The sequence below is a fragment of the Macaca fascicularis genome, chromosome 12, assembly GCF_037993035.2.
Source record: "Macaca fascicularis isolate 582-1 chromosome 12, T2T-MFA8v1.1".
Taxonomy (NCBI): domain Eukaryota; kingdom Metazoa; phylum Chordata; class Mammalia; order Primates; family Cercopithecidae; genus Macaca; species Macaca fascicularis.
Window position 1 is genome coordinate 17,852,656 of NC_088386.1, and position 19,370 is coordinate 17,872,025.

The 19,370-nt window shown below is 46.4% G+C and overlaps 1 long non-coding RNA gene across 1 annotated transcript; it reads right to left on the reverse strand.

The window, feature by feature from the left end:
* Positions 1-18,447: 18,447 nt before the first annotated feature.
* Positions 18,448-19,126, reverse strand: LOC141408169 (uncharacterized). Its single transcript, XR_012421081.1, has 2 exons — positions 18,937-19,126; positions 18,448-18,776 (listed from the first exon to the last, which is right to left on the reverse strand). It is a non-coding gene; the product is annotated as an uncharacterized lncRNA (long non-coding RNA).
* Positions 19,127-19,370: the final 244 nt, after the last annotated feature.

Below are 19,370 nucleotides of genomic sequence, written 5' to 3' on the forward strand. Positions count from 1 at the left end.
CTTACATTCTCGTGGGGAAAAAAGGCAATAGACAAGAAAAATAATTTTAGATAATGAGTGGTGATAGGATACAATTAGGCAAGGAAATATAATTAGGCAAGGAAAGGGGATAGTGTGTGCCTGAGGGAATGGGGGAGAGAGAACACTTTTTAGCTAGGGTGGTCAAAGTTATCTCAGTAGAGGTCACATTTGGAGAGAAACCATGAGATCTATTCCACTGGCTCCTCCTCAGGACAGCACTCCAGGCAGCCATTACCAGTCAACTGCTGATCAGACATTTATTTGCTATGAACAAGCCCTGAGTAAGGCATAGTAGGGGATGGAGAAGAATCCAAAGTAAAAAGCATTCAGTGTAGCTATGGGATACATATTTAACAAAATCAAACATTACAAGATTGAAAGAAGACTTGAAATACTTGGATTCTGGTCTTATTTTAACCTTTTAGACTCTCAGTTTCCTCATTAATGAAATAAGAAGGTTGGATGAAATAATCTATACAATTCCTTTCAGATCCTATGGTCAATAATTCTAAGAAGTAAAGTGGGGTTTTAGACAATTGGAGAGAGAGGGTAGATTAAGTAGAGAAGTATTTTTGTAAAAGAGGTCATTTGAACAGTCAGAGGAGAAATGAGACGTAGCTATGACTTCCTGGAGGCTTCTGGATGACCAGCAGAGCCACCGTCAGCTTCTGGTTTTGCAAACAGTGTCAACTACTACCATCCAAAGCAGTTTTCACCTTGAATTCTGCATATAGGCCCATTGGTGTGGTCTTCTCAGCCGGGTGCACATTCAAAATCTCCAGTATCCCAGTCGTCATCTGCTCATCTCTGAACACAAAGATCTACACAAAGGCAAATCATCATGTTGTGAGACAAAGAAGAAAGGGTTATTAGAGATTCGTCGGAAAGAATCTGCCTTTCACTGCTGACTGCGACAGGGGAGTTACCACTTCAGAAGTGCCACAGGAGAGAATTACAGGTTTGCACAGTCATGATGGGTCTGGATCAAGACTCAGGTATTTATTTTGTAAATTCTTGATTTTGCTCCACAATAGCATTAAAAACAGGACCCAAGTGCATAAAAATGTCCTCTTTTTATACAGGTAGTACTTCAAGTTTGGGTCCTTAGCCATAACCCAGATACTTATATGTTACTACGATACTGTGAGTGTGGATGATAAATGACTCAAATTTATTTTGTGGGTACAAAGTGCTTCATAAATACTTAATCTCCACAGTGATTTCAACTTAGAATTTCTGACTCTATTTGGACTTCTCTTTATCCAAGTCACACCGGGTCCTTGTTCTATTTGTAAATATGCAATGTTCTGCACCACTCCCCCTGCTGCTGATGGATGCTGACTTGGGTCCTGCATCCAGGCAGCCTGAGAGATGCAAGAGAAGCCAGGAATGGCCTTTTGAGTAGCCTATGATCCCAGAACAGCCCCACTGATTTACTGTATCTCCCGTTTTCCATGCTCTGGAGCAAAGACGGAACCATCTTTGTGACCTCTGCCAGACCACAGGGTTGGATGTTTTCATGAGAGGATGCTCTCTCCAGAGAAAAGCACATGATAGCAATCCAGTATTCTGGACCCACCAATTGTTCATCCATCAAATCACAGTCCCCACCCTTCTGCCAGGAGTGAAACAGAAAGGTGATGAGGGACTTGCTTTCTCTGGGAACATACTAGAAATGGCAGTACAGACATCATCTCTTCTATTTCCCTCCTAAAATAGCACTCCTGAAGACACTCGGCATGGCTTTGGCCTACACTCCAGAGACCCTTGAGGATCAGGCTGGAGTCTACTGGCCTGAAAATGCGTGGTTAGTTACAGAGCACAGCAGCAAAACGACTTAATCTCTCTGGTCTTCAGTCTTCCCATTTATAAAATGAATGTTTAGGTCTGTCTCTTAGGCATTAACCTCATGGTAGCCTATTTGATGAATTAGCCTGGTTTGAAATCCCATCTGGCACTTACTGCTTGTGCTGCCTGGCCTCAATTTACTTGTCTATATAATGGAAATAATACTCACTTCAAAGAGTAACTGTAAGAAAGAGATTAGTTAAGCACATGACACAATTGTTAAACTGCAGTGAGCTGTCTCACCTTATTTCTGTAGGCAGAGTCCTCTTACCTTACCATCCAACGGAGTTCTCTTTCCCACGGAGGTGCTCACTAAACCTGAGCACCTCCAAATCCAATTTGACAACAAAATTGCAGTGCAGCCCAAACCCTGTTTGAATGAAGAGCTTATCTGGATCGTTTCTGTTGAAGATGAATATCCCAGGCTCATCACACCGCCCAACTTGCGAAATCGGTGAGAACAACCAGGCATGCAACACAAAATGGGGAAAGGAAAAGCAGGCCCCCAGGAGAGAGTGTTAAGGGCATATATATCTGCTCTATTATCTTAGTGACTTAGGACAACAACCATTTTAGCTTATCTCGTGATCTTGCGGGTCAGTTTCAGGGACAGTTTAGCTGGGTGATGGTATCAGCTGAGGTCAGTCTGTGGTATTTAGATGTTGAGTGGGCTGGACTGGAGGGTCCAAAACAGTTTCACCCATGGTTTGGGGGTGGGAATGGCTGGAGGGCTGGGCTCAGCTGGATCCGTCTACCGGAGCATCCACCCATAACTGTGCCAACATGGCGGTCTCAGGGCGTCAGACTTCTTACACGGTAAGCTGACACTTAGAGTGTTTCAGGAGACCAAGGCAGGAACTTCAAGGCTTCTTCTGATCTAACCTTGGAAGTCATGCACCATCACTTCTACCACATTGTAATAAGCAAGTCTTCAAGGCTGGTCCAGACCCTAGGAGGGGAATAAGACTTCACAGCTCAATGGGACAAGCAGCACAGAATTGGCCGCCATCTTTAATCAACCTCAATACCTGAGCCTCAGTTCTGCTCTGTAGAACGGGCTGTGGTTAGACGTCTCCCATCTTTGCATCCATTCCAGTGTCACTGCCAACGTCTTTAATACCTAATGAGGAAGCCAAAGGCGAGAGGTCACAGGGCAACAAAAGACCTCCAACAAGTAGGACCTAGAGGCTCCCCTGACTTGCCACCATCTCAAAATGTCTGCTGTGTTCAGCTGCCTTTCATCAGCCTGGAACCCGGATAGCCAAAAACTCCTCACAATTTCTGCTTCACAGAGACCTGTACTGTGGATGGGAGGCTGTTTGGAGGCTGGCGCCCCCCGGAAGCTCTCTGTCAACTACTGTTTTCCTGATGTGAAGCCTGCTGACATGTGGAGGGGAACTCCATTTTCTCAGGAAGGACAGGGAAACTGAGTGCCTGAAATGGGCTGTGTGCTTTTGCAGCTGATAGCTATTGTGCAAGAAGAACTCAGGCCCTGTTAGGGTTCCCAGGGTCCCCAAGCCCTCCCCATGAATTGAGAGCATCCAAGGGCTCGCAACAACAAAAGGTTAATTTTTCATATGTTGCCTTCACCGTGAGTCAGTTATGGCTTTGTTCTGCATCATCTTTACTCCAGGACCAGGACTGAGAAAGCAGTTTCTGTCTGGGACAGTGCCAGTCGCTGTTACAGAGGGAAAGGTAAACACAGTGATTCTTAATCCTTCTGCTCAGAGGCTACACCTGTCACTTACATGCGTGTGTCATTGGTTACACCTGTCACTTACATGCGTGTGTCATTGGTTACAGCAAGTCAAATGGTCACACTGCATTCAACAGAGCAAGGACGTAGAATCCTCCCGCTGCAGGGAGAAGCCCTGCAGAGGAGGGTGACACAGTATTTGGTGAACATTCGTATGATCCTCCACAGTCTGTTCTCTGGTTACCAAATACACAGTTCTCTCCCCTCTTCTCACAGTAGATCACACTTACTGCTCCCCAAGGGACACACCCCAAAACTCCCCTCCAGGCACTGCTCAGAGCTGAAAGTCCAGGATCTGTGCCAAAGCACAAGCCTGTCTAGAGCAGGTTTGGACACGCCTCCTTTAGATGGGGACACCAAAGAAATAACAAGGCAAGTCACCTGCTCCCACACACAATCCCAGTATGCAGCTGGGGACAGGGACACAATAAACACTCTCATTTGGAAAGAGAAGCGTGGGAGGCACACAGGAGTCACTGACCCGTGTCATTTTAAAGTCCCCCCAGGGGACAATCGTGAGCAGCCCTTTTCCTAAGGGTGGGGAATATTCCTTGACCAGCCCCACTGATTGTTTTCCCTGGGAGAAACTTTCTGCCCCATTTTTCTCTCTGGCCCCAGGCTCTGCCCACTGGGAGGGCCTCTCAATTTCCTACCTGCCTGAGCTGTAGCTGAAAAGGACCTTAAAGAATGTGCACTCCCTGGGATGCCAAGCTGGCCTTCAGCCTGCTTCCTACCTACAGATGTTGGAGTCCACAGGCTGTTTTAAGCCTCAGACAGGCACAGTCTCTTCACTCCAGCCACTGGCTCCTTTGCCTGTGCAATTCTCTTACAACGTAAATTGGTTTCTTCTATGTTTGAGTGTAGTCTGTATCTAGAACCATGAAAGATAATAATAAAATGAGGCTGGGCGCCGTGGCTCACGCCTGTAATCCCAGCACTTTGGGAGGCCAAGGCGGCCAGATCACGAGACCTTCCTGGCCAACATGGTGAAACCCCATTTCTACTAAAAATACAAAAATTAGCCGGGCATGGTGGCGCACGCCTGCAGTCCCGGCTACTCGGGAGGCTGAAGCAGGAGAATCGCTTGAATCCGGGAGGTGGAGGTTGCCCTGAGCCAAGATCTCGGCACTGCACTCCAGCCTGGGTGACAGAGCGAGACTCCGTCTCGAAAAAATAAATAAATAAAATGATTACTTTCGCTCCAAGACCCTTACTTTTAGGTTAGCTTGTTATGCAGCTCTAGATAACAGAAGAACATTGTTTAAAAAATACAGATACCCAGGCCCACTCAAGGCCGCTTCAATCAGAGTCCCTGGCAGAGAAGCCTCCGCAGCACTGATTCATTTCTCCAGGTGCTTCCATTGTGGTTGAGGGTTGAGAAGCTGCTGATCTTCCATAGGCGATGCCGGTGAAGAAACCCAGGGATCTAGGCAAAAAGTCATCTTTGGCTTCTCCTTACCAGAAACTACTTTTTAAATTTTTTCTCCCACTGCGTTCACTTAGTGAACACAGCCTGCTACAATTCGGTTAGTATATATTACCAATGGTAAGTAAAGTTCTGGAAACTACATCATATGAGGAAAGTGTGGTTAAAAAAAAAAAAATGGGGAGACACATAATCCTGAGAAGAAAAGATAAGGGAATGCAACATTTACTTATTTTCACATATTTTTTTTTTTTTTTTTTGAGACGGAGTCTCGCTCTGTCGCCCAGGCTGGAGTGCAGTGTCCGGATCTCAGCTCACTGCAAGCTCCGCCTCCCGGGTTTACGCCATTCTCCTGCCTCAGCCTCCCAAGTAGCTGGGACTACAGGCGCCCGCCACCTCGCCCGGCTAGTTTTTTGTATTTTTTTAGTAGAGACGGGGTTTCACCATGTTAGCCAGGATGGTCTCGATCTCCTGACCTCGTGATCCGCCCGTCTCGGCCTCCCAAAGTGCTGGGATTACAGGCTTGAGCCACCGCGCCCGGCCCTATTTTCACATATTTAAGTAGCGTATGGAAAGCTTTTTTCTGCTCACTAGAAAGCAATGGTTAACCACTAGATAGAAATAACAAGGAAAAAGATTATGCTTAATATGAATTTCTTTTTTTTTTTCTTTTGCCTTCACCCCCACCCTTACCTCTAATTTTTGTTTTTAATCAGATGGAGAAATCACTTTTTCCTAACAGCAGTTATGGAAATATCTCTAACCGTGGTGGTGATTTGGGCTGTTTACAGGTAACCTAGTGCTCACTCCTTCTGAGCACAGGTAGGACTTCATTTCCCCACCCCTTCCAGGTTAGGAATGGCCTCCTGGATAGCCTTGGTCAAAGACATGCGATGGGAAGTGCTGTGGATTCCTCCACCCGAAAAACTTCAAGAGCCGTTGTGCAAATTACCACATCCCCTTTCTCTCTTCTCGGATATTGACATGTGGAGGCACCGTTAGCCTGAGTCCTGAATGGAGGCACCGTTAGCCTGAGTCCTGAGTGAAGACATAGAGCAGACCTCTCAGCAAGATTGTCAGCTCAAACCCAGGATGTCCAGTTACATCTGACTAATTTTAGGAAAAAGTAATAATTTTTAGTATGCAATATTTGAGATATACCTATACTAAAAAATTCGCCAATCATCTGAAATTCAAATTTGAATGTCATGTATTTTTCTTTGCTAAATCTGGCAACCCTATCCTTAAGTGATTCACGGTCGTCGTGAAACCTCAGGAGGAAATAAACCTTGTTATTTTAAGCCACAGAGATTGGGGATTGTTACTGTCATCCGCGTCCATGTGAAGAGACCACCAAACAGGCTTTGTGTGAGCAATAAAGCTTTTTAATCACCTGGGTGCAGGCAGGCTGAGTCCGAAAATAGAGTCAGCGAAGGGAGATAGGGGTGGGGCCGTTTTATAGAATTTGGGTAGGTAAAGGAAAATTATAGTCAAAGGGGGTTGTTCTCTGGCGGGCAGGGGTTGGGGGGTCATAAGGTGCTCAATGGGGGAGGTTTTGAGCCAGGATGAGCCAGGAAAAGGAATTTCACAAGGTAACGTCATCGGTTAAGGCAGGAACAGGCTATTTTCACTTCTTTTGTGGTGGAATGTCATCAGTTAAGGCAGGAACCGGCCATCTGGATGTGTACGTGCAGGTCACAGGGGATATGATGGCTTAGCTTTGGCTCAGAGACCTGACAGTTACTGCCAAATAACTTAGCCTATCCTGACTTAACTACTTCCCATCTCTGATGAGGGAATATGTTGAAGAGGCCTAAGTGTAGCCTCAATATTTGAAAGGAAGAAGACAGTTTCTGTACATAATAAAAGAGAAACTTGGGAGCTCTGGGACATAATTTGAGAAGGAAGGACGGGTATAAAATTGGTATAACACAGCCTCAGCCATCGGAGAACTTCATGGCTACTTGGAAAATAAAAATTAAAAATAATAATAATAATAATAATAATGGTAGAGAAAATTCCTGAAAATAAAGAGGCCATGTGGGTTTGGAGCAGGCATGGAAGGACTTCATGGGGAAAGGAGGTTTGCCTGGCCAGGAGATAACCAAGTAAGTAGGACTGGGGTTGTAGAAGGGCTGAGAGCAGCCATTCCCCAGGGAAATGAGTAATCATGGTTTGTCTGTGAGATTATTGTCCAGAATTGCCAGAGTCTACAAGACCAGCTGTCCCTGCAGGGCTGGAGATACAGTGCGAGGTGGTGTGGAAGTTGTAAGAATCAAAACGGAGTTACTAACGTCTTTTCTTAAAAAAAAGCAAAAACAAACAAAACCCAAAAAAACTCAACAGGCTGTGTGCAGTGGCTCACACCTGTAATCCCAGCACTTTGGGAGGCTGAGGTGGGCAGATCACCTGAGGTCAGGAGTTCGAGACCAGCCTGGCCAACATGGTGAAACCCCATCACTACTAAAAATATAAAAATTAGCTGGGCGTGGTGGTGGGCACCTGTAATCCCAGCTACTCAGGAGGCTGAGGAGGGAGAATCGCTTGAACCCGGGAGGTGGAGGTTGCAGTGAGCCAAGATCAGGCCACTGCACTCTAGCCTGGGGGACAGAGCAAGACTCCATCTGGGGGTGGGGGGAAACTTGACAAATAGAGCTAGGGAAGGCCAAGAAGAAAGGGCTCCTACATTTGTATGCCAGATAACAAAAACCAACACAAAAGACTCTGCAAAACCACAACCTTGCACAAAGGCCATCACAGCCTTCCACATTAAAAAAAATAAAAATAAAAACCCTCCGCAAGGACATCCGCCCAGCAACTGCCCGTCTAACCTTGGACTGGCAACCCCTTTGTTATTGATCTTAGTAACCAAGGATAACCATTTCAAAACAAGTATGAAATCCTCCTCACTTTTTATGTGAAAACTTTCTCTTCCTTTCTTCCTTTGCCTCCTTGAATATGCACATAGTTTACCGTGGCATGCATATTACCATTGCAATGCTCTGCTCCTGCATAAATGCCTTTCTTTACAGAGCCTCTCACTGTGTGGTTATGTAGGTTGACAGGGGCCAGCTGGACCCAAGTTTACTGCCTCTGGCAGGCAGTGGTGATAAGAGGGAGTAAAAGCACCTTGTTGGGGAGTTGAAGGGAAAGACCTTTCAACGCACAAACCCAGGAACTTTCACTACCTTTTGTTTGAAGCATCGGTGTTATAAGAAAATTCCTTGGCAGCAAGGGCCTGGCTCTCTTCTTCTCCATGTGTCCGCATGCCACATGGGTCCCATGCTTAGCCCACGGCGAGTGTTCAAAAAGCATAGAATGTATGGCGGGATAGGGCGCACTGTGTATACACTGTGACGCCCTTTTAGCCGCGACAGTAACTCCCCGTGGCCACCAGGGGGAAGCAAGGTGCCTCAAACTATAAACGGCTCCGGGCTTCAGAATCCGGGCGGGAACAGTTAGTGATTCGCAAAAGCCAGTTGGTGCCTGGATGCCAGTCTCTGCCAGCATTTTCATGGGATCACGGCTAAGGGGGGTAGAAAACAGCAAAACAGTCATTCTCTTCTTCCATAAAGCTATGTGCATCTAATGTAAAGGATTATCCTACTTGGAGATTGTCGTTTTCACTTTTCTGTCATTCAAACATCCTTTCTTTTGTGAATGGTGGTGACTATACGTGGTAGAGTTTGTTTATTGTTAATATTCTTATGTAAGTAAATAAATAGTGGGAACCTTTTTGCATTCCAGAATGTTTTTAGAAAACTACTTTTTAGTCTTGTAAAATCAAAACAGAGACCCATTAGCGTGGAATGTGGGGATCAGCTCAGCATCGCGGGGCTGGGGGCAGCGACCCCCACCCTGGCTCCCCAGCCTTCTCTCCTGCCACCCACGCGTCCCTCCTTTCTGCTTACTCCTCTCCTGATCGACAGCTCAGCTCAGGGTCCTGCTTCCAACCTCCTCCTCCTAGTTGAAGCTGGTTCTCAGGAAAGAACCTGCCATCCGCAGCTTACACCTCGGGGAGAATTTAAATCACTCTTTTCCCGTCCCAGGAAACTTTGCCTTTCCAGTCTTATCTCTGATTCCAGAATGCAGGTCTGTGTGGCCGTTTCAAGGAATTTCAAGCATCAGCAGGCAGAGGAGAATACCAGAGTGGAAGGCAGCCCACAAGGTGTTGAAAGCACGCCACCCAGGGAGCCTGCAAATCCCACCCCTTCTGTTAGAGAGTTTGGTGGGGAGCACTTCCAATGCAGGGAACAGAGTCACTGCAACCTCCACCTCCTGGGTTCAAGTGATTCTCCTGCCGCAGCCTCCCAAGTAGTCGGGATTACAGGCGCGTGCCACCATGCCAGGCTAATTTTTGTATTTTTAGTGGAGAGGGAGTTTCACTATTCTCTTTTCTCTCCCCAAGCCGGGCAAGTTGTATCTATTTACCACACGTTCTCCCACATCTATTCGGTTTTACCTCTGTAATACCTGAACTCAAAAGCCAAGAAAAAACCTCTTTCTCTATAACTTTACCTTTTCTGACATATGCCTCCCTGGCAAAATGAAGCAGGGAGATCTGGTAAGCAAATGCCAAGAATAAAATGATTAATAATGTGAAGATATTCAAATTGCCCAGCTCACTGAACCTGCGTGAGGATCCAGCATTGTCCCTAGTGTGTACAGCTCAGTGCACCGAGATAACCAACCGCCTGGGTTTGCTTTACTGTCAGTGCTAAAGGCAGGAAGGCACCTGCCAAACCAGGACAAGGGGGTCACCCCATGGTGAACATCAGTTACCCTCCCCAGCCCACACAGGCAGACAACCTGGGGAGACGACGGCTCAGGGCTTAGAACCCAAAGGCCTGAACAAATGAGGAAGTTTCTCCAACAAAGGCCTTCTTTGACAGGGTAACCAGTCATCATTTCTGAGCATTCCAGGACTGCTGTGCAGACTCACAGGTATTTGGCAACCAGTGGGATAAAACAAAGATGCCATTGAGGATATTTACAACCAACCCCTCTCAGGAGATAACCTCAAGGTCTTTCCCTTGCACGCGGCCTTTCCATGACTCATTCACAGCAGCTCCCTCCCTCCACCACACAAAGACCCTGCAAATTCTCTTTCGTATTCCTGAGAATAAAAACACTGTGGGTCATCCCCTGGAATTGGTTCTCACCCATTTTCTTTCCTTTGACCGTAGCCAGGGCAGGCATCTGATTCTATAGCTTGTCCGTAGAGTGGAAAAACAATTTGGATTTTCACAACCTGAAACCTAATTTCTGGTAGGAAGGTACCATCTGGTGGATATTTGTGAAACTGCTCACGTCCTGTGTTTGAAAACGAGCATCTGGGGGCAGCGCGCCTCTCCGAATGTCAATGGGAACGTTGCTCCAAGAGGAGGAGAGTGCCACACTCAATGTGGCTGATCTTCTTAACTATGTGATGCTGTGTATGTGACTATGTGGGAAGCAGTGTCATCCCTGTTTACAGTTTGCCCAGTTCACAATGAATTCAAACAGCTACTCATTGTCTCTTCCTCTCAAGCATACTCCTTGCTCCTCTGTGACAGGCACATTTATCTATGAGAGTCGTCTCTTGAGAAATCTAGTCATATCGCATGCAAACATTGTCTAATTGGTGCACCTACCCCACTGTGGGCATGTTCACACCGTGTCATGGGCCCTTTGTGGAGGGTCGTCCCCTTTGTTCACCACAGTCTGCACCCCCTGTAGGAGGTCAGGGGATGTCTGCCACGTTTGTGGGACTAGCCCCCTAACAGCAGGGTGAGCAGGGTTGACCACTCGCTCAAGCTGGGCAGTCAGATTTTCACTCTCTTGAGATCTGGAAGCAGTATTCAGAAACCACGAACAAGTGCGGCTGGATCTGCGGTGGGGTGGATCCCGGCACTCAGGGGCCATGCTGCCGCTACCATGTGCACAAAGCAGCAGCCCTGCCTGGCCTGCAGCGTGAGTACCAGCCCAGAGCAGAGAGAGCTGGAGAGACCCTTCTGCCTATGCCCTGAGGCAGTCCACATCGCTGGGCTGCATTCTGGCCCTTGAACTTCATGGGTTATTCTATTAAAACAATGAATTCCCCTTGACTACCGAAGCAAGCTCTGGTGGTTACTTACATTTAGACACACACACACACACACACACACACACACAACACACACCCCTGCTGACAAAGGTCTATCAGCAGATCCTGAAGCCTGACCCAGTGGGTCTCACAGAAATTTTTTTTAAAAAGCTTCAATCAAAAAAAAATGTCAAAGGATTCCATGTTCCGTATACATCTGCAGTCAACGGGGAGATAAAGCAACCTGCCCCCAGCCTGTTTGAAGGCTTCAGCAAGGGGGGCCATTAAGCCTCTGCCCCAGCTGAAGAGCAGGCTGTCTCCACAGGAAAGATCATCGCCCGTGACGTAAACGGTTTGTGGAGGAAGCGCACGGTGCAGGAGGAAGGAGGCACTCCCTAACCAAAAGAAGGAAGTTGGAGTTTTGGTGGGGAGGGATGAGGCGGCCAGAGAGCGTCTCTGCGATGCTGCCTGGGCTCCCCGGAAGCCGACTCTGAGCAGAGTTCAGTGGCCAGGAGGTTTATTAAGGAGTGTTCTCGGATCCACACCTGTGGAAGGAAGGGAGACAAGGCAGGAGTGGGTAGAGGGAGGAGCTGAGCTGTGAGAGGGCACAGCAGCAGCCTCGGCCCACCCTACAGGGAGCTTTGGAGTTTTAATGGCCTGTCAGGCTTACCCATGTTGGGCTAAAATGGCCTGGCCTTGTCCTTCTGTGTCAGTCAGTCGCTGGATGTGGGTTGCTTCATGAAGGCTGCGACCTTGGACGAGGAGGGTCTCTACAGCCTATAGCTGTCTGCTATCTGCTAATGGGGTCCTATCAGTGTCTGCTGTATGCTGATGGGGTCCTAGCACTGGGGTGGCAAGTCCTTCCCTGTGGGAGCTCCTGATCTGTGGACCCCAGCTGGGTTCCTCATGAGATCTCTACTACCTTGTTAAGGTCTCGTGCTCACTAGGAGATGGCATCGTTCCCGTTCTGTTCCTTCAATGAGAAATTGACAGAAATGGATAGTTTAAACTATAGCCAAAAGGCCAGGGACTAGGTGAGGAAATACTGTGAAGTCATCATCAATCTTGTTCCATTTCTACTTTTGCTCCTTTGCCCCTTCCCTTTACATACTATTCCTCCTCTCCTTTTTGTTTTCTCCCCTCTCTCCATTCCTTCCTTCAGTTGTTTTTCTCTTCCCACAGGATAAGCAACAGGACGGGCTAGTTCATCCCGTGGAGTAAATGACTGCTGACTAACCATTCCAGTCCAGCGCCATCTTCTCCAGTCCTGCTGCAGTCCAGATGTGCATCATAACTGAACTTCATTCATGTCCTACCTGGTCTCCCTTCTCCATTTCTTCTCTAGTCTACCTTGACCACTGAAGCCATACAAAGCATCACTAAATGCCACCTTCATCAGGTCACTCCCTTGTTTAGGAGAGTACAGTGTCTCCTCAGTCCCTTCCAGGCCCGGTTCAAGGACAAGCAGCACTGGCCCAGGAATCAGAGGCCAAGGGGCCATGTACCCCAGAAGTTCGGAGCACAGGCCCTGGAGCCCAACCGCTGGGCAAGTCTCATTTCCAACATTTAGCAGCCCCATGACTTTGGGCAAGGTACTTACCCTCTTCTGTCTCAGTTTCTTCATCTGTCAAGCGAAAAGAAGCTGGTGTGAGGATGTGATTAGTTAATCTAGTGAGTACATCTAAAGCACTTTGAATAGGTGCTTCATCATCTTAGCCACTGGTTGTATTATTTGTACTATTAAATCACTGAGTATCAAGCACCTGAGTGACCCTGACCTCGGACAAGTCACTTTACCTTGCTGGGGAGGGATCTCAGTTTCCTCGTGCTTAAATTGAGGGGATTGCTTAGATCATCCCTAGGGTCCTGGCCAGCCCCAGGACTCAGTTTCTCTCATTCTTACCATGTCATTCAAGGCTCACCCATCCACACACATTTTCACACTATAGCTGTAATTTTGGGCTCACTCTTGTATCAGCCTTTGTTCCTACTCCTGTTCAGCCTAGCTTTGTCACTGCTCCCTTCAGTGTGTTGTCAGTCTTACCAGATTATAGGACAGAATAGGTCTCTTTTATCTTTGTGTGCACACGCGGGGTCTGAATAGCTTCTTCTACATAGGTTTTCAGGCAATACTTATTAACCAAATTGATGCGGAGCACGGATTGCTTTTGGCCACTTTCCAGCTATTCATCTTGCCTGACTCTACCCCTCTGGAACCACTCCTCTAGCAGAAGCCCTGGAAACACTCTTTTTCAATTGCCAGTTTAATTTGCCACCATCTGTCACAGAGTATGAGTTCCTGGAGGCCTAGAGCACATCCTCTCCCAGAGGTTTAGCACAGTGCCCCATCCAACCCCAGGCAGAGGTAATTTATATGCAAAAAAAGGCCAGGGTCATTGTGGGAGAGGGGAAGGAAGGCTGAATTTGGAAGGAGACAAACCATTGCAGCCTTCAGTTTCTGAATTATTCCCACTCAGTTTGCATTGATAGAATTTTAGGAATTCATTTCTAAATGTTTAGAAAATGTTGTGTCTTTGAGTACAGTAATCTTCCAGAAAGAAGAGATCATCCCAGCTGTATTGTTTATTCTTTTGTATATTAACACCTGTGGCACCCACTGTAAGTTGTTTGGGGTTAGACCATGATAAGAGAAGAAACTGACAAAAATTCTTAAGATCCACAGGAGTGGGAAAAGGAGGTGGGAAGTGACACTTTCTTCCAGAGGTATCAGTGATAAAATCTGTAATACAGAAGAAAGAAGCCACCACTACATGAGTGAGTGGGGCAGCTTTGGACCTGTGCCTTCTCCCTAGAAGGTCAACAAATACATTCCTATATGTTTAATAGATGTATATTTGGGCCTGTTGCACTGGGCGTACTGAGAACACTCACTAGAATTTCCAAGAACTGTAACATTCCTTTACAGAGTAGCCAGATTTCTAGCAACCACAGCCCTCCAGCACATAGCCAGGACTGTGGAGGTCAGGTAGAAAACACCACAGCATCACTGCTCCCCTGTACCACCAACGGATGTGCATTCAAGAAGCACAGAACAATTCAAGCCTGAGCAAACCGTGTGCTTGCAAGCATCATGTTAATTGTGAAGCCAATTCAATCTGCTGGGCGTCCCTTTTGTGCTGCAGATATAATTCTGAAAACGAGTGCAAACAAGTGCTTCTGAATCCAAGGTCTGGTATTTCCCACTTTCGCCTTGCCAACCTACCCAGCCAATGCTAATCTCCATTGTTAATGCTGTGTAGTTTGGCCTCTGATTAATCTGATCAAAGGACATGTGCCCAGTGTCTCTTATTAACGCTTCATAGTAAGGTTCCTAACCTTGGGCTTGCTGCCCTTTGCTATGAACACAATAGAGTGGTTACAGAATGACGTTTGGGGGATGATCTCTACTCTACCATCTTGCCTGTAACTGTTGGAAAAGGCCTCCTCTATATGTGCTGCTTCAAAATCCTGCCTCCTGGTCCTTAAAGGTCACATTTTATAAATCTCATGTATTCAGAGTAAATATAGCAAACAAAAAAAAAACCTCTTGAGGGGTTGTGGTCATGCTGGAGACAACCAGAGCTGGGACTGCTCCCTCCTCACCCTGGAATGTATCACCCATCCTCTTCTCCACTGCTTTCCAAGAAGAGGACTGACCCCTCACTCTTTTCCAGGATTAACCTACTTTTCCCTCACTTTCCATCCCACCATCTCTTACCTCTTCTGGAAGCTTGAGTCAAACCCATCCCTTCTCACTTCTGCCTCCTTAGCCTCAGTGCACAGGTATGCTTGAGGCTTCCAGGTGAACGAACCCAAGCAACCTGTTTCCAACCTATCCTCCTGCCCTTTGAGCTTTTTAAGTGCATATTTCTTGAAAAAAAAAATAACAAAAGTTGTTTCCAATGATTGGAGCCGTCTCATTATTCTTACTCCGGGGCTCCTTGCAATCCTCGTCAATTCCCATTTCCCTTCTGAAGTTGATCCCTCAAAGTCCACCAGTGATCTTCCAATTGGGAAATGTAATGACCTTTTATTCAGTCTTTATCTTTGTCATCTCTCTGCAGGCTTTGGCATTTCTGCCAGCTGTTTCTTTCATGTCCTTTGCTCTCCTGGTTCCCAGGACACCCTGCCCCCACACACACTAACACTGTGGCCACCCCCTCCTTCCTTCTTTGACTCCTCTTTTTCCTTGGGTCTCCTGCATGTCATTCCTCAAAGCCCTGTTCTTATTTCCCTCCTTTACCTTTCCTTTCTCAAGGTTTCAGCATTCACCTCTTCATGCATTACCCTTCATCTTCACTTGCAGTTCTGAAGATGCTATTGAGCTGGCAATCTGTTTCTAGATCATGGAAATTATCTCCCATATACCCCTCAAAATCAACAGGTACCAAACTGCACTCACCATTTTCCCTCCTAAATATGCTCCTCTTATTTTAGATACTGTACCAACCGCCATCCTCACCTCTATCCCAGGCACCTCGGTCACCTCCCAGGCTAAACAACTCAGCATTGGCCTTCTGCCACTGCCTTTCCCCAGGTCTAATTATGTCCTAAACCCCATCAATGCCACCACTGTACTAGCCTTCTCATAGCCCCCCTCCTCCCTGTTCCCATGCTCCACCCTAATCCAGGTCTTCACAGTCTCTTCTCTGCATAATTACGTGGCAGGCCAATTGCCTGAGATACTAACTTGTGTCTTTTGTGCTGCCTTTTCCCTTATCTATTCCACGAAAAAATGAGCACCCTGTGCATCCTTGTCTTTAGGTGAAGGCTTCCTATCTTTTATTGAAGAAAGCACATTTAGTGTTTTTGAGGACAACAAGAGGAGAGGGAAAGACTTAAAGATAAAAGAAGTGGAATACTACTCAGCAACAAAAAAGAAATACTAAACAACAAAATGGTATGAACTATTGATTTCTACAATATGGGTAAGTCTCACACATACAATGTTGGGTAAAAGGAGCAGGACGCTACAGAGCGTATCCTGCATGATTCTATTTATATGAATTTCTAGAACAGGCAAATTAGTCTATGAGGATAAAATTTAGAAGAGTGACTGCTTTCAGGCGGGGAGAGGATGGACTGGAAGGAAGCGCAGGAGAATTTCTAGAGTGATAAGAATGTTCTGTATCTTGATTGGGGTGTGCTTACGTAAGTATTCATCAGAGCACATCAAACTATAAAATAAGGACTATAAATTTCACTGAATACAGTTTACAAAGGTCAGAGACTGAGAGGGTGAAGGGAGCGACCCCCCAAGCCATACTGATGGCAGCACCCTGAAGAGGCAGCGCTACTTCAGAGGACATGGCTGTGTGGCCTGGTCCCTAGAGACCAAGCTCCTATGCCCCAAGCCACAGGAGGTCTCCCAGCTTCAAAGATGTCCGTGGCAACCACGATGGGATGGAAATTAGGAATCCTTCCCAGGACTCCCAGACTCCTAGTCATCTTTCCAGATTCGGGAACATACTTGGGAAAGCAGGGATACCAAATCATGATCCAGACTGAATTTTCTACAAGCCCAGCAGAATGGAACCTGAAACACAACCTGAAGAAAATAAGGAAATGGGCATTTCTTGCACAACAGACTCAGGTGACTGAGAGTCATACTCCCTACAAAAGTAAACACCTCAAATTTTTCTCTCAATTCTTCTCATCCACTTCTGACAAATTAATCTTCCTAATTATAGCTTGGGTGATGTCTTTCTCCGGATAACACTTTCAATGATTCCATATTCCTTAAGGAAGATAAAAATCTATATCCTTTAACCTAACATTCAAGGGCCTCTTCTCTCTCTCTACCTTTCCAACCTCATTAGCCACCACTCCCCAGTAGGGGAGAGAGAGAGGGGGACACTATGTTAAAAAGATTATTAATACCAGACAGAAGGAAATAAGTTTTAAATGCTTGTGGTCCTGTTATTAGAAAGCCACACTCTATAAGACCATAACTGGTTCCACACACCATTTGGCCCATGTTCAGAGAAAGTGAACAAATTTTAATATTTATCTAACCCAAATATAATCTTAAGTGTAAACTGCTCAAAATCTGGGGTTTATTACAACCACATTTTTCATAATAGCCAAACATAGTAAGCCCCCATATGCGTGTGACTTAGGGAACGAGAGACAAACGCAGGTTTGAGATGAGACACTGGGGTTTGAATCCCCACTCTACTGTGTTTGTAGCAGACAATGCTAGTGTGTATCCAACAATGAACATGTACATTCCCCACGTCTTCCAGAGAGAACTGGTTTTGTTCTAGTAGGACACACCCTTTCACTTGGTGTCTCACTAAGCCTGTCTTTGAAATCTATTCAACCTAGACACATGGTGCAGTTCTGACCATTAAGACATAAAGAACTCTTCTGGAAGACGTATAGGAAAATTTTCTTTCTCTTGCGAAGGGCCACCCAGGAAGAAATCTCTCTTCTTCACATGGATTTGATTATGTCCGGGCCTGAAACAGCAACCACCGTCTGTCAACAAAGGGAGGCGGCAACCTAAGGACACAATCTCCACACTGAGAATGACAGAACAAAAGATGGGAAAATACTGGGTCCTTGATAATGCTGGTGGGCCACTAAATCAATCAGTCCTGGAGCCACCTACCTATAGACTGCTTTGAGGTGAGATGCCATTCTTATTTAATAATTGGAATTGGATTTTTCTGTTACTTGGATCCAAAAGGGTCTAGGCAATACTCTGTGTAACCTTGGTCAAGTCCTTTATCCTTATGAAGTGTCAATTTGCTCCTCTGTAAATGGAGTTAGCAATGCTAATTCATGAAATGGCTGCAGGATCAAATGCAAAACATCTAAAACATTGCCTGCCACAAAGTAGGTGCTTGATAGTAATTTTATCTTTACCTACTTGGCAGCTTTGTTTTCCAGATGTACTTCTTTAGGTACTTTCTCTTATTAATCATTTTTTTTTTTTTTTTTTTTTGAGACGGAGTCTCGCTCTGTCACCCAGACTGGAGTGCAGTGGCTGGATCTCAGCTCACTGCAAGCTCTGCCTCCCGGGTTCACGCCATTCTCCTGCCTCAGCCTCCTGAGTAGCTGGGACTACAGGCGCCCGCCACCTCACCTGGCTAGTTTTTTTTTTTTTTTTTTTTTGTATTTTTTAGTAGAGACGGGGTTTCACTGTGTTAGCCAGGATGGTCTCGATCTCCTGACCTCGTGATCCGCCCGTCTCGGCCTCCCAAAGTGCTGGGATTACAGGCTTGAGCCACCGTGCCCGGCCTATTAATCATTTCTAAACCCAATTTATCTTAAATAATTTAACTTAAATAATCTTTCATGGAAAAATGATCAAAACCAGACTTAAGATCATGACTGAGAAGCTTATTTTTAATTTAACACAGTGCATTCAGGGTTTGCTGACGCGTGTAGACTGTTGCAGTCCAATGTGAGAAGAGGAGCTCGACACAGGCCTGACACTCTCTGGCAATGCATCTGGTCCTGAACACTAGACCCATCTCCCAGAGAAGGACTGGGGCAGGCAGGCCTTGGCAGAAGGTGGAGAAAGAGACCCAGTCAGGAAGAAAACCATCCTGGAGACCTGGAGACGTTCTGTTTGGCATCAGGAAACTCCATCAGCAGACACATAAGACAGTGATGTATAAAACAGTGGTTCCCAACTGGGGCAATAAAGACAGCTGCAGAGGGAGAGCGCGTTACCACCTCACAATAATTTTTTTCTCAAGAATGGTTCTCTCCCCTTCCCATGGTCCAAGGGAGAAATTCAGTTTGTCCCCCAACTCTCACCCACCCAAGAGAACATTTCCTGGTATTTGGAAATGTCTACGTTTTACCCACCAGTTGGAGGTCTGGCCAGCCTCAGAGTTGAGAACCGAGGTTCACGGGTTTGCAGGCTTGTGGGGCTGCCACAGCGGAAGGGAGCTGTGTGTGCTTCAGCTGTGGCTGCCTCTCCTGGGAGGCTCATCACTGTCAGAGGAACTCGGGATGGCTCCGTTGTCCGGTCTTTCACCATCCAGCCTTAATAAATCTATAGCATTAGGAGTCAGATTGGCAGCAACAACTCATCACAGAGAAGAGAGCAAACTTCCCAACCTCTCACCCTTAATAGAACAGGAGTAGGGAACCGGGGAGAGAAGTCAGACCCTGGGCCTCAGCCTCGAGTTGCTGGAGCAGTCCCGCCTAAGTCAGCTTGTAGTAAAGGATAGGAGCTCTGAAATGACTTCAGACTGCAATTGTAATATACTCATTAGAACACAAGAGTGGACTGCAAT